General features: G+C 33.5%; 1 long non-coding RNA gene across 1 annotated transcript; it reads left to right on the forward strand.

The window, feature by feature from the left end:
• Positions 1–8,817: 8,817 nt before the first annotated feature.
• Positions 8,818–13,620, forward strand: LOC132759449 (uncharacterized). The gene is made up of 3 exons (XR_009629719.1): positions 8,818–9,152; positions 13,136–13,198; positions 13,539–13,620. It is a non-coding gene; the product is annotated as an uncharacterized LOC132759449 (long non-coding RNA).

The raw sequence follows: 13,620 nt of genomic DNA on the forward strand, positions 1-13,620 counted from the left end.
AAAATGTTTAATAAAACCAAGTTACAGTTAATATTGGCGTGTTATTGGCTTATTGCTGGTATAGTTTACTTTGTCCCATGTATTTGCTGGAATAAAAACATGTATATACACTGTACTATGTCAAATGTTGTCTTAATTTAGACATATACTTTTTCATAATATGAGAAAATTCAGCTATTCAAAATTATGTGCTGGCCACATGAGCTTTATGACAAACATTATGTATAAAATATTGTTGTTTTTTAATAATTAAACAAGCAATGCTTATCTAAGTGATTTTTATAGGAGAAAAATAATCTACGTTTGCATCGGTTTGTTGTTGCGACAAATAAATGACATGAATTCTTACGTTCCCGACTAGCCTGACTTCTGTTAGAAAAAAAATCATTCTTCTTCCAAATGACTCTTTTTTTTTTGCAAACAAGCACCGAGATTGTTACGATTTAGTCATGGTAAAACAATTAGTTTATTTAGTGATATGTCGTAAATATAATTAATATGGAGAATATTTTGAGGAAATGTTTTACATGTATACCCTTTCACGTGTTATTAATTCGAAAAATCAAATAAAAAACATCTTTAAAAACTAATAAAATTTGTTTCTTTTATTTAAACAACACAATTAAACATACTTTTACTCATAAAAAAAATAAATTATTCAATGAGTAAACGCCAAATAATTATTGATATAAAACCAATTAAAATTGTGATCATTAGTGAGAATCTATATCATTGAAATATATGGAATATTTTTGAGTGTGATCAAATACAAAGACATTCAGTACTCATTATGCAAAGATCACGTCCCCAATCTTCGTTTACATCTAACGGTAACCTGGTAGATCTACTTTCAATCCGAGATGATGATTAGTAAATGGCGAGGTGTTCCAAAGTTTTCAAAGTCATGAGTGCAGGCTTCATACAGTCAAAGTCAAGTTTTCTGATCAGGATCCATGCTGTTCGCTATCAGTTTCTCTACTTGCTATAGGGTTTGTAAGCGAACAGCATGGATCCTGATCAGACTGCGCGGATGCTTGTACATAGTTTTTTTTTTGAAAGACCATGGTTTTAGGAAAATAGCAATTACAATTTTAGAAGGAGAATTAATTTTAGATTGGGAAATTTGATAAGATCTCTATGCATTACTCAAAACGAACAAAAAAAACACCCAGGTTGACCAAACTCTTTGCATCTGCACCGATTACAGGATCTAACAGCTGAATGGTGTCTATGAGTAGACATGCATGGTTGCCTGTCCTTGGTTTGCGCACAATACGGACACTAGACAAAATTTATGAAACAATCGAAGCCTTAAAATATATTTACAGTGTATTTATTTATTTATTTATTCGTTTATTTACATACATGTCACGTAGATTTATACCTCAAGATTCATCTAAGCAACAATGTACAAAGCAATTTGAATCAAATTTACAACATCATTATCAATTATTTCGTTTTATTCTAAATGAAAATAGAAGGTCTCTGGCCAGTTTGTCAAGCTGAATGACAGATAGTTCTTACATGGACAAACAATTGCCAGTTTCTAAGAAACTGTGAAGGGTATGGATTGAAATGATTGCACACTTGGTTCATGCAAAATAGTTGCAAACTTTACAAATGTTAAGGTTTCAGCATTTGACCTAATTTTTGAGGATATATTTTGGTCTTGTATACTCATAACTTGAGAATTGACAAGCAACTATTCTGGGCTTTTTCCATCTGTAAGTTTTGAAGTTCGTGAAACAAGACAAAATATGTTTTTTCCACATAAATATATATTTGAATAAATGAGTAGAAAACCCAACCAGAATAGTTACTTGCTAACTCGCGAGATATGCACATGACCAGTTTATATCTTCAATAACTTCGTCAAATCAGAACCTAGAAAGCTAAAACCTAAAACTGAATATGTCATAAACCTTGCCTTAATGGATAGACATATTAAAAAAATATTTTTCATAACACTCACTTACCTGGTCAGAATACGGTTGGGCGTTATACATTTTCATGACTCGGTCGCCATTTCGTCAAGTTTGCGACCATGTCACTCGCTTAAATCAAGGATCCAACCACTTCACGTCCTACTCCATGACGCAGTGGTCCTTTTTTGCTCTGCTACACATTTGAGCGAAGCCAGATAAATCACTGTGAGCGAATACAAAGCCAATCAAATCACTGTGAGCGAAGACAATCAAGTCACGGTGATCAAAGCCAATCAAATCATTGTGAGCGAAGCCAATGAAATTACCTTGAGGAGTTCTTCGACCTAAGTGGCGATATCTTAACGCTGTATTCAATGCCACGCCTGATGAGGTACTGAAGACGTTCACGTTTGGTTGCTTGTCGCCATTTTTTATGCGATAATCAATCGAAAATTTACAATTAAAAATGTTTGAAAGGTGAAAGGCATGAATAGTTACACCTCTTTAAACCGAAAATGTTCACTTGGTCGCAGCTGAAAATACATGCATTCACAAAGACTGTAAACAGGGTTGACGGGACTTTCGATATTCTGAACATTTTCAGCTGCGTCAGACTGAATTTTGGCTGCTAATTAGGTGTCAGTGTTCATTTAACTTAATATTTGCCCATAGTCGGCCGATTGAGAAACGATTTTATCCACCGATTTGGCATTCCGCAGATTTCGGCAACCTCATTAATTCAAAAACCTACCTAACATTTTCGTGTGCGCAACACTGAAGATTTTCTGCTGTAAGGGTATAACTATTCAACTTGTTCATGTATTCAAGTGATGCCGATTGGAACTGTTTAGTTAACGTGGACGTTTTGTCTACTTCTTCGTCAACCCTAAATCCTAAATGAACTTTCTTTTTATTGCACCAACCTAAACATTTTTGCTGAAAATGTGTAACATATTAACTTCTTGAACCGATACAGGAACGGAAATATGCGTTCCCGTTCCAAAGATTCGAACGTGATAGTTAGTCTCTCAAAATGTGTAGGTGAACAGTAAAGTCATTAATACTCATTCTCTAAGCACAACTGGGTTAAACATATTTATTTGCGAAACAAGTTCTTGCAACTTATATTAATCACTTTCGAGTCCGCTTCATGGAACCAACAAGTACTGGTGTCACATGAAGAAACATGGTCGTGACCCGGTTAGGGCTCGAAAACATGATCCTTGGGTTGAGAGGCAAACACATTAACCACTAGTTCACCGCTCTCCTTAAGCAACTACAAATATCAAGAAGCTCAAATATCTATGTAAAAAGAACCACGCTTATTAGTAAATTTGAACATTTTTTCAAAGGACCATACAATTTGATTTTCGATTTAGCTTCGGCAGAATTCCCGAAGGACTCACCGATACCAGAGGACACAGGGTCCCACTGTATATATCACCATATCCAGTTCTGCGAATTTAGCCCGAGTCAGACGAAAAATCCGAAATTTGTCTTCCAATTTTCTTTTATTGTCGAAGTTTCGACCAATCAATGCAGCTGGAGCTGGAGCTGATAACTAATGGCGAGCTCGAAGAGCTGGTCCGAAGGGTCTGCTCGCATTGCGAGCTTTACGGTAAGGCGAGTACCTGCTAGATAGTGCTGGTTTTGAAAACTTTCGCAGGAAGTACTCAAAAGTTATGGGTAATAGACCAATCGCAACTTTTCGACTTACATGATAAGGATAAAAGCCGAGCAATTCTGATTAAAAACGGATGCATAGACTTGTCTCCTGCGCACTTCAATGTGTACCATAATAGGACTGGGAACCAAAAAAAATGCAAGTTGTGTATAATATACCGCATGGCACTTTTAAAACGGAAAATGTATGATAAAAATGTATGATTATATCAACCGACTTCCCGTTCATAGCCTTTGCTTATTTCATATATCTGGTTCCCTGTCGTATTATGGTTCCCATCTACGTTCTCTGACTGGTGGATTAAATTTAGATATCATATAAAACACGAAATGGCCATATAGATAGTGTAGGTGTGTAGAGTGCGGCCGACAGTGTGCAGTTCTAAGTGTATTGAAAATAGTTTTAAGTGTATTGAAAAAAGTTAAATGTGTTTCTATTCCCTTCGCCGAAAGATGGCGCAGCCCTAGAAGACCTAGAAACCTGGGACTGGCATATACATGTATATTGCCCAAAAGACGATTTCTTGCCATTAACAATTTAAGAGGACGGTTTATTCCTGGTCTCATTATACATGCACATGTTTTATAAAGGCGACTTTTATAATTCCCGTTTGATTAATGTATAACCGCCCTTAGGATATGTTGCCTGCTTTTATAAGCTTTTTTTTTAATGTTTATTTATTTTTTTATTTTATTTATTTATTTTGACATCTGGCTTTATGCAGGCATTATAACCTCTGATCACTCTTCAGAATAGTAGTAAATATACAATGTTTTTTTAGAAAATCACCCTCACTGCAAACGCTTCCATGACAAAGGGGTTAACTAAATGCTGCTTTAGTCGGTAATAGGCGGCGTGGACGGTAGCTTGTACCTTACGCTACCGTCCATGGACAAACACAATCAATTCTGCTGTTTTGGACGTTCTTTAAGTACTCTAGGGTTCTCTTCTCTATTGCACATGTATCACTCAAGTTATAACTTGGTAAAATGGTTTGAATTCAACACCATGGTATTCAACTGTTCTACACGTCGCCTCAATGAATCAAGTTTCATGAAAATTCTTCAAAAAAGTAAAGGAAATATAGGACGGACACCAAAAAGGGAGCTCGAACGTTTGACCCTCGAGTGTGATATTTACTTAGACCTTACTTACTCATAATCTGTGCATTGAATGATACAATGATGGATTGTTTTATATGATATAAATCTATAAAAATGAAAGTCCAATGTTTGACCTTCACATTAACAGAATTTTATCAGACTATCGCTTTTTTTAAATAAAAGATACGTCAAAGTAACGAAGTTGTACTTATGTTTGTGCGAACCTTTAATAATAGTACAAAATGTATATGTTTATCTGGCTTCCGGACCCATGTACTTTAAAATCAAGTAATGCTGTGTGAGGAATATTCTACACCCATAATTAATTCTCAATAACTCCTTAGGATTGCGATACAATTTTTTACAAAAAAATACGCCTTATCAAACATTTTAATTTCAAAAGACGTCATAAAGGTGCATCGAAATTTGTTGTTTATGACAGAATGTTAGATTTTTATTTATATCCAAATAATCAGAAGTTCGCCATTTTGCTCTAAGCCATTTTAAAATATGCGTTACATATGACAATTGTTTATCAGTGATCAATGCTGATAAATTGAAGTTATAAACAAATATTTCATCTAAAATTACTTTGTTCAGTTGATATTTTCGTTGGACTTTCTTTTTCAAGATTTTTTAAATAGATAACGCGTTACATTTTTTTTTGCTCTGTACTTTTTCTCATATTGGAATGCAATTACTTTAAAGGACATCTGCTATTATGTCTATGTGCATGTTTCGATATCAAATAATTTAATGTTCCTAAAGTTTAGATAAATCATTAATGACTGCTTTAATGTTATTTTACTAGAACAAAAGTGATTAGCCTTTACTATTAGTGATAAGACAAACAAGCTTGTACTTTCTGACAGCTGGTACCTCTCTTTTTAATTAATTTATGTTGAAATCTTTTTAATTTTGAATGGACTGTTCCGAATTCAAAGCTTGGCTATTCCATTACACTAATATGGTGAGATCAGGTTTCTCATAAAAGCGTATCATACAATTTTTTTTGTTCGCTCATAAAGACCACCTACAAATAAAGACCTTCCTGTAAATAAAGATCACTATTTGACAAATCGTCATCTGATAATATTACGAACAGACTACACACCAAATAAAGACCATTTGTCTAATAAAGGCAATGTGTGGTCTCTCATTGTACGGACGGTCTTTATTGACAGGTTTGACTGTAGTATGATAATACCTGAGTTATGAAGATAATGTAGATATACGTAAAATCCAGAGAAACAAATGAGCCGCGTCACGACAAAACCAACAAAGTGCGTTGGCGACCAGCATGGATCCAGACCAGCATGCGCATCCGCGCAGTCTGATCAGGATCCTTGCTGTTCGCTTACAAACCCTATTAGAAGTAGAGAAACTGATAGCGAACAGCATGGATCCTGATCAGACTGCGCGGGTGCGCAGGCTGGTCTTGATCCATGCTGGTCGCAAACGAATTACGTTGGTTTTGTCATGACGCGGCTAAAATTGTGGTGCTATAAAAATAGCCACTTCGTGAGACATAAGAGACGTAATTGTTATATGCATACCAACTTTTTTTATGTCCCTAGGGTTAAACATACGTAAATTAATAATCTACGTAAAGAATACATTCGTACATATCAATAATTAATGTATCGCCCTCTGGTCAGAATATACTTACGTTCTAACAAACTGTATGACACAAATTAAAAAACATTATTGAAAACAATCTATGAAAAACGTTTCAGAATAAAACAAATTTAATATATATTAAAAATATGGACTTTTTCAGTTATAATCTTTAAGGTTTTTTTTAGAAATTTTTTTCTGGTTTCAAAGGTAATGTATACTTTGTTTTATAACAAATCTTTGTATTAAATGAACGTAGTTAACTACAAAATCAAATGAACATATGAAAAAGAAAAAAGAATCAAAAGGACGGCTTTAACGAATCTCGGATATGATAAAACAATGTTTAATATGCACAATTTCTGAACTTAATAATTTTGATGCTGTGAGACATCGACATTACATAAAATATTATATAGAAAAGCTCATTTCAACGTTGACAAGATCAGAGAGCGTTCATGTATCAATTATGTCTTTTCGGCATATCTTTATGTCAGACACTGCGAAAGAGAGCGAATACTGCAAAACCCAGCGTATCTTCCAAAGACACACCTTGGTGTGACATTGGTATCAACCAAAAAGACAACGATAATAATTAAAGGCTTCTGCTTTGGGAGGATTTTTTCATAAACCCTCATTCCCTGCGAGCTCCAGCCCGCAGGGTATTGGTATGCGGCATGGAAGAGCATGTGGCCTGTTTTAGGTACATATAGGAGCACGTGATCTGTAAATCGTACTTGAAAGGTACATCAACGTTGTAAAAAAATTAAAATAAAATAATAAAATCTATACTTCGTGCTATATGGTATTTTCAAATGGGTATATGAAAGAATATTCAAGTGCAATTAAAAAAAAAAGAATTGGATGTAAACATTAAAAATAGTGTTGTAGTCTGTATCATCAATATGTTTGCAAGAGAAATCTCAAACGTCTGGATGGTACAGACGAATGACATACCAAAATGCCCTCTCTCGTCTCCGGTCTTCGACGGTCACCGGTCTCCAAAGACGTTCTTCTATTGATACTATATTCTCGAAAAAAACTTTTTTTAAACAATTTTGAAAATAGTTAAAAATGAAATATCTTTTAAATTATTGAAACTTATCCCGCTTTATAATTATTAAAAGTTATCCCCACAGGAAACCTTTTTAACTTGTTTCATAGTGCTACGAATCGACACAGTGCGACAATTAAGACGTTCAATTTGTTCTTGTCATGACTCTCTGCATGGGAGGTTTGTTTATTCGATGTGGTCAGGGTTGGTAGAAGTTATACGGAATCTTCAGTCTTCACTTCAGAACAATGCACAAATGTTTGTACTCGGAGTTGAAGACATTTTTTTCCTGCAAGGAGCACTCGCGGAAAAACAAAACAATAAATTCTAATACATAAATAAATGAAATAAAATATAAAAAAAGTTAACACGACAATTCAGAAATGTCATTCAATCAAAAACACCAGGCATGTTTAACGTGATTCCAAAAATGCAAAGGACAGAAAGTAAAACAAATAAACATAAAAAACGGAAAACAAATGGAAGGAAAGTACATGGATTTAAGGTGTTTTTCTAGTGGAGATAAACTGGCAGCTTTTCTTAGATGTCATTGCTTCTGATGATGTATGAACTTAAATAATTTTCCGGTCTGTCCTTGATACCTGCCTGCTGCGGTATCTCGTAATTTAAATTGTATAGGGCTTAAACTATATGGTGGCTGATTTGTGCCATTTCGTCACTTTGTCGTATTTTCGTGTTTTCGTTTGGCGCCCAGCGGAGCGAAAACACGACATGGTATAAATCAGCCACCATACCCTGCACTTTCCTAGAACATTCTGTTTTACTCGGGATTTTTCTATCAGCTCATGAACCTCTTCATATCATGGATGCTTCCGAAATCTTTTCTGGAACCGACAGAAGTTATTGAACAAGGCTGAATGTCCTGAGGATGTGAACATGATAATGTTAATACATTACCGATTGTTTGAAGAAAGGTTATTTAATCGTCTAAATTTTGCTCGTGACCAAACTACGATATGTTGTGACGGTGCAGACACCTAGCAACGGTTACGGAAAGTACGCGCCGTTGCATTGCATCTGATCCGTTATCGAGACGAAACAGAATATAGACAAATTTCGACAAAACAAATTGACAGACAATTGTTGAAATTGCACAGATAATTTTATACATGTACTGTAATACACAAGAGTATTTACTTCAATATAAGTGTCTCTTGTACGGAGATTGACTCAAAAATTTACCACTTCTCTCGGTTCAAATTTCATGTACATTCATTTACAAAAGTTTTTTGTAAAACAATCATATATATATATAATATAACTTACATTGTGAACTTATCTATCTTATAGTGAATTTTTTTTAGGTTACATGCAAATATTCCTTATTTACTGTATAAAACGGATTTGTCTAAATACATAGAAAATAAAATGACACGTACCGTCTTGTTTACCTTCCTCCATATTGGATGGAAGCACCGTATCACCGTTTCAAGTACCCGACAGTGTGTATGTTACCTAGGACAATGCCAGCTAGCTTGCATGTGATTTTGTTGGATCTACCCTTGCATATTTTGATCTGTACAGAAGAGCATCTGAGAATGTCGCGAATTTTAAAAATACTTCCACTACAGTATGAAACGAAAACGAAAGTTATTGGACACAGTTTTTTCATTTTCTCTATACATTCTTTGTTCAAAATATTGGTCAATTTCTTTTCAGGATTCTCAAAGAAAAATATACATCAAAACCATGAGAAATTACAGTCAAACTGTTGTAAGACCTGCACCAAAAAACATCAGGATACTTTGGTAAGTCAGTTGAAATGGTTGGTTTGTGCTATGTCGTATTTTCGCTCCGCAGGACGCTAGACGAAGACACGGGGTACGATAAAGTGCTGACATTTTCGTTGGCGTCCGCGCCGAAGCGCGGCGCCCTTATGGAATGAAATCAGATTTTGTGAAAGGGCGACAGCAACTTCTCGAGCCCTAATAAGTCGGTCATAATAAAAGCCGATCATTCCGATCGGTATGAGGGTGCTTGATTAAAAAAAATGTCTCGATATGTACAATGAATAGCAAACTGGAGAATTTCGCAATGCATGAAATAACCTTTTCCGTCTCTTCGGTTTTTTTATTTATCATTTTGTAGTACACAGTGGGTTTTTATGGTATGTTAAAATAGAATGATGATCATGAGTTGATGACCTAAACATTCCGAAAATCTACTTAGGCCAACATTTTTTTATAAAATGTTTTACGGGACCGCCGACCGTATTTTTAGAGAAAATCAAATAAAAATAAAAGTTCATTTAAGAACTTTTATTTTCATTTTGTCCGCCGACCTCTCTTACCCACTTCTGTCAAAATTAAAAGTTACTCGGTACTTAACTGTAGAATCTTGGTAAAGCAAAGAAACTTGCTTAAAACAAATGAAAAGTTAATCCCTTTGATGTTTACAAAATGTTACAGAAGGCGTAACAAAAGGGAAGGGCAATAACTTAACAAGCTTGTAATAAATTAACCCGTGTGAATATCACGCGACACCGGGTCATGAAAGGTCGCGGGGTCATGAAAGTTCGCTTTCAATACAACTATGGCAATTTGAGGAATAAATATTAGAGCATTTTATCACACATGATAGCCTGCAAAGCTGTTAGAAAGCACGACTGGGAAGTAACATCCATTGCATAAGTTGATTTGAATCATCTACACTTTCAGAACAGTTGTAAAAAATTAAATGGGCACGGGATCAAAGTCGATGATCGACTAAGGTGTCAGATTGAAATATTTACTCGATTTACCACGGAACATGAGAAAACTTTAAAACATTAAAATTTAGACTCATGTATAGGTTTTTATAAAAAATATAAGAGGAAAATCTGGACTTGCATTTTACTTTGACATATGGAGAAAATTGAGTAATCGAAATTCAACTCGTACGAGTTCTACTTACATTGTAGAATCTAACATTTATTGTTAGTAAATTGATAATAAAAAATCTTTATTATGAATCTTTGAAAACAATTGATTAATTTATAATACCAAAATAATAAATTCCTGAAAGTTCTTTGGTGGAAAGACTTTTTTGTTGTAATGTCTTGTGGAATACAAGGCTTGTTTATAATTGAACACAGTCATCTATAACATTTATTAAGTTTATATTATATCATGACCAGTAGACTAAAGGCAGTAGTTATGTGTTTTTTACTAGATCAATATTGAGAAAATTGGCCTTTTTTTGCAATGTAAGATTATGAGCATAAGTCCTCTTTGACATTTCTGTAAACAATTGCCTGTAATAAATTCTCTACAGAAAACCCTGATTTTGTAACAATGTATGCCATTTGATTTTCTATTTACTGTCAATGACTTTCATTTTACTAATCATTTGAACTATGAATAATTTTCAGAAATTGCAACTTTTTTGCACATACATAACTTACTCTCTTAAAGATAATTTAAAGTTGTTGATTTAATTTACCTTGTGAAACTGACATTGTACAATATTATGTTTGTACCTCTGTGAATGGTTAAGGTTTCTGACCTCAAATCACTCTCCCTATGTGATGTTGTTGATAAGAATCCTGTCAGGAACTTACTTTGGATTACCATGAGGAAACTATCAGTAAGCTTATAATAGGTTGGTTGTTCTATCACTATAATCAGGTTGCAAGCTTGTTTCAGTATTGTAAAGCTTGAGAATGGCAATACAACCTTGTTTGGATACTCTTGAAATGAAGGGACTAAACAATGAATTTGGAGTTGTGTGGCATGTTTGCCCTAAATGCGAAAAGACAAACTAATACAAATTCTAGATCAGCATTAAATATTTACATAAAACAAAAGCAAAAGTGACTTAAAACATTTTTTTTCAATTATTTTGTTAAAAATCATGTCAAAAATATTTCAAAACTATAAAATCATTGATTTTATGGATAAAAAATCTGTTTTTGGAGTGTTAAAAAAAATGTTCGAAAATAAAAAAAAATTCACCTCATTTGTCATTTTATTTTTATTTTGTGGTCGACTGATCAAAAAATTGAATTTTATTTTTATTTTTATTTATCCCCCCCCGACCCAATTTTTTAAAAAAATGTCCCGTAAAACATTTAATAAAAAAATGTTGGCCTTATAGAGGGATGTACTGCTATCGGTAATTCCCGGTCTCTCCCGCTCTATTTTGACCGGGATTTACTAGTGACCGGCGAATAGTATCACACGTTTATTGTCCGGTCTCTCCCGGTTTTGGAGTAGATGTTTGATATCGTTACAGAACAGAACAGATATTTTATAGATAAATAAGCTTTTTTTCCAAAATGAATGTATGTCACTTAGTTTGGTAACAATAATTAATAAACATAGATCAACTCTCAAATTTATTGATTATTATTATACATAAACATACAATTCGAAAAAAAACCCAACAACAATAGCATGTTTCATTTTATCTTTATGAGATAAAACAATAAATATGTACAATAATTGAGAAAAAGATACATTTTTATGGTATAAATATGACACTATCAACTTTGAAACATTTTATTTATTTTGTTATTCGTGTTTAGTAAAGATGCCCAGGAATTATTCAAAGTTACAAATTAGATTTTATGAATTATTCAATTGATTGATAATTTAAAAAAAATGATAAAGAAAAATACAAATGTACATGTACATGGTTTAAGAATAAGCAATATTATATATTGAAAGATAAAGCATAATTTACTGATTTCCAGTTAAGTTTTGACTTATAATCGTCGGTCAATATGACAATTAAATTCTTAAAATTTATTTTACAATTTTAATAAGAGTAGTTAACGTGAAAACTCAGTATTAAAATAGCACATAAAACACGAAAAAAGAGAGGAAATCAATATTCATAAAATCTGTATTTTTTTTTATTAAAATAGCTATTACAATTATTGTATAATAAACAATTATGCTAAACATGATCAACATGGTCATATAACCAGTGTCATATTTTTACTAAGTGTGAACAGATACCTTAAGAGGGGGTCTTCGCTAATAGCGATACCATAATAAGAGACAATTCCACAAGTGTGGTGTTGATCATGCGTTACACATATGGATTATAAATGATTGTATACATGTTTATTCATTGCTATTAATAATCACGATCATAAAGAAATAACAAGTAATATTTTAATCTCTAGCATGCCAATCAAAGGTCATAATGAACAATGCATGTCTTTCGTCCGTTCATTCTGGTAAAAACCAATTAACCATTGAAAAGTTTATAAGAATATCTTGTCATCATATGTCTACTAGTTCATCTTCACTTTCTGCATTTCTTGCTTGGACGCCCTTTGATGCTTTGCATCAATGCTTTTCTTGTATTTTCTTGTTTTAATGAATAAAAGGACAAAAGGGCATTATTGGGATTCGTCTAGCGCCCCGCGGAGCGAAAATACGCCATTGCACAAATCAGCCACCATATGTTTGACAAATCGAAAATAGCGTAGATGTGTATGCATAGAAAAAGAAACTAAAAAAAATATTAAATCATTATATTTTACATTTTTTACATATTCAGACCCGTTTCATATGTTTATTCGTTCGGTCATGTTAAATATGCGTCTATTTGCCTCTTGGTTATCAGTCCTCTGGTCTGTTATCCAAGTGGTTACCTAGTGGCCCTCCGCTCCCTCGTTATCCAAGTGGTTACCTAGTGGCCCTCCGCTCCCTCGTTATCCAAGTGGTTACCTAGTAGCCCTCCGCTCCCTCGTTATTTATGTTTAAACAAATGATATTATATTATTTTTTCGCTTCCTTAGGTTGTCAGTTACCGCACGGGCATCTTGGCGAAATGTTCTTCGCGGAAGATTTTGCAAGAAAACGTAACTATACAAACATTTTACATATTTTATGAATTTAACTTTTCATGGGTAAAACCATAGAGTTCAAAATTGATAATGTTAAAGATGCATGTCTCCAGATGAGCCAAAATATTTCAAGAAAATCATACATGAGAAAAAATGTAATTGTATATACATGTACTAGTTAAAAAATAAATATTTCATTAATCAACTATAAAAGTTCATGATAAATCGGTAGATCATTTTGAGTAACGAAACTTCACAGTATAATCATGCAATATACTAAGAATATAATGGTTAAGTATAATTTAGGAGGCAATAATTAATATCCACTGAATGCCTTTTCTCTCTTATTTTTCAGGATAACTTGTTTGGTTTTACTCATTGTCATCATCATTCTTGGAATTTGTTCTCTTTGCAATGTGTCGTCTGCAAATATATCA

The sequence above is a fragment of the Ruditapes philippinarum genome, unplaced genomic scaffold (genome assembly GCF_026571515.1).
Source record: "Ruditapes philippinarum isolate M1 unplaced genomic scaffold, ASM2657151v2 ctg4267_1_1_1_1, whole genome shotgun sequence".
In the NCBI taxonomy this organism is placed as follows: domain Eukaryota; kingdom Metazoa; phylum Mollusca; class Bivalvia; order Venerida; family Veneridae; genus Ruditapes; species Ruditapes philippinarum.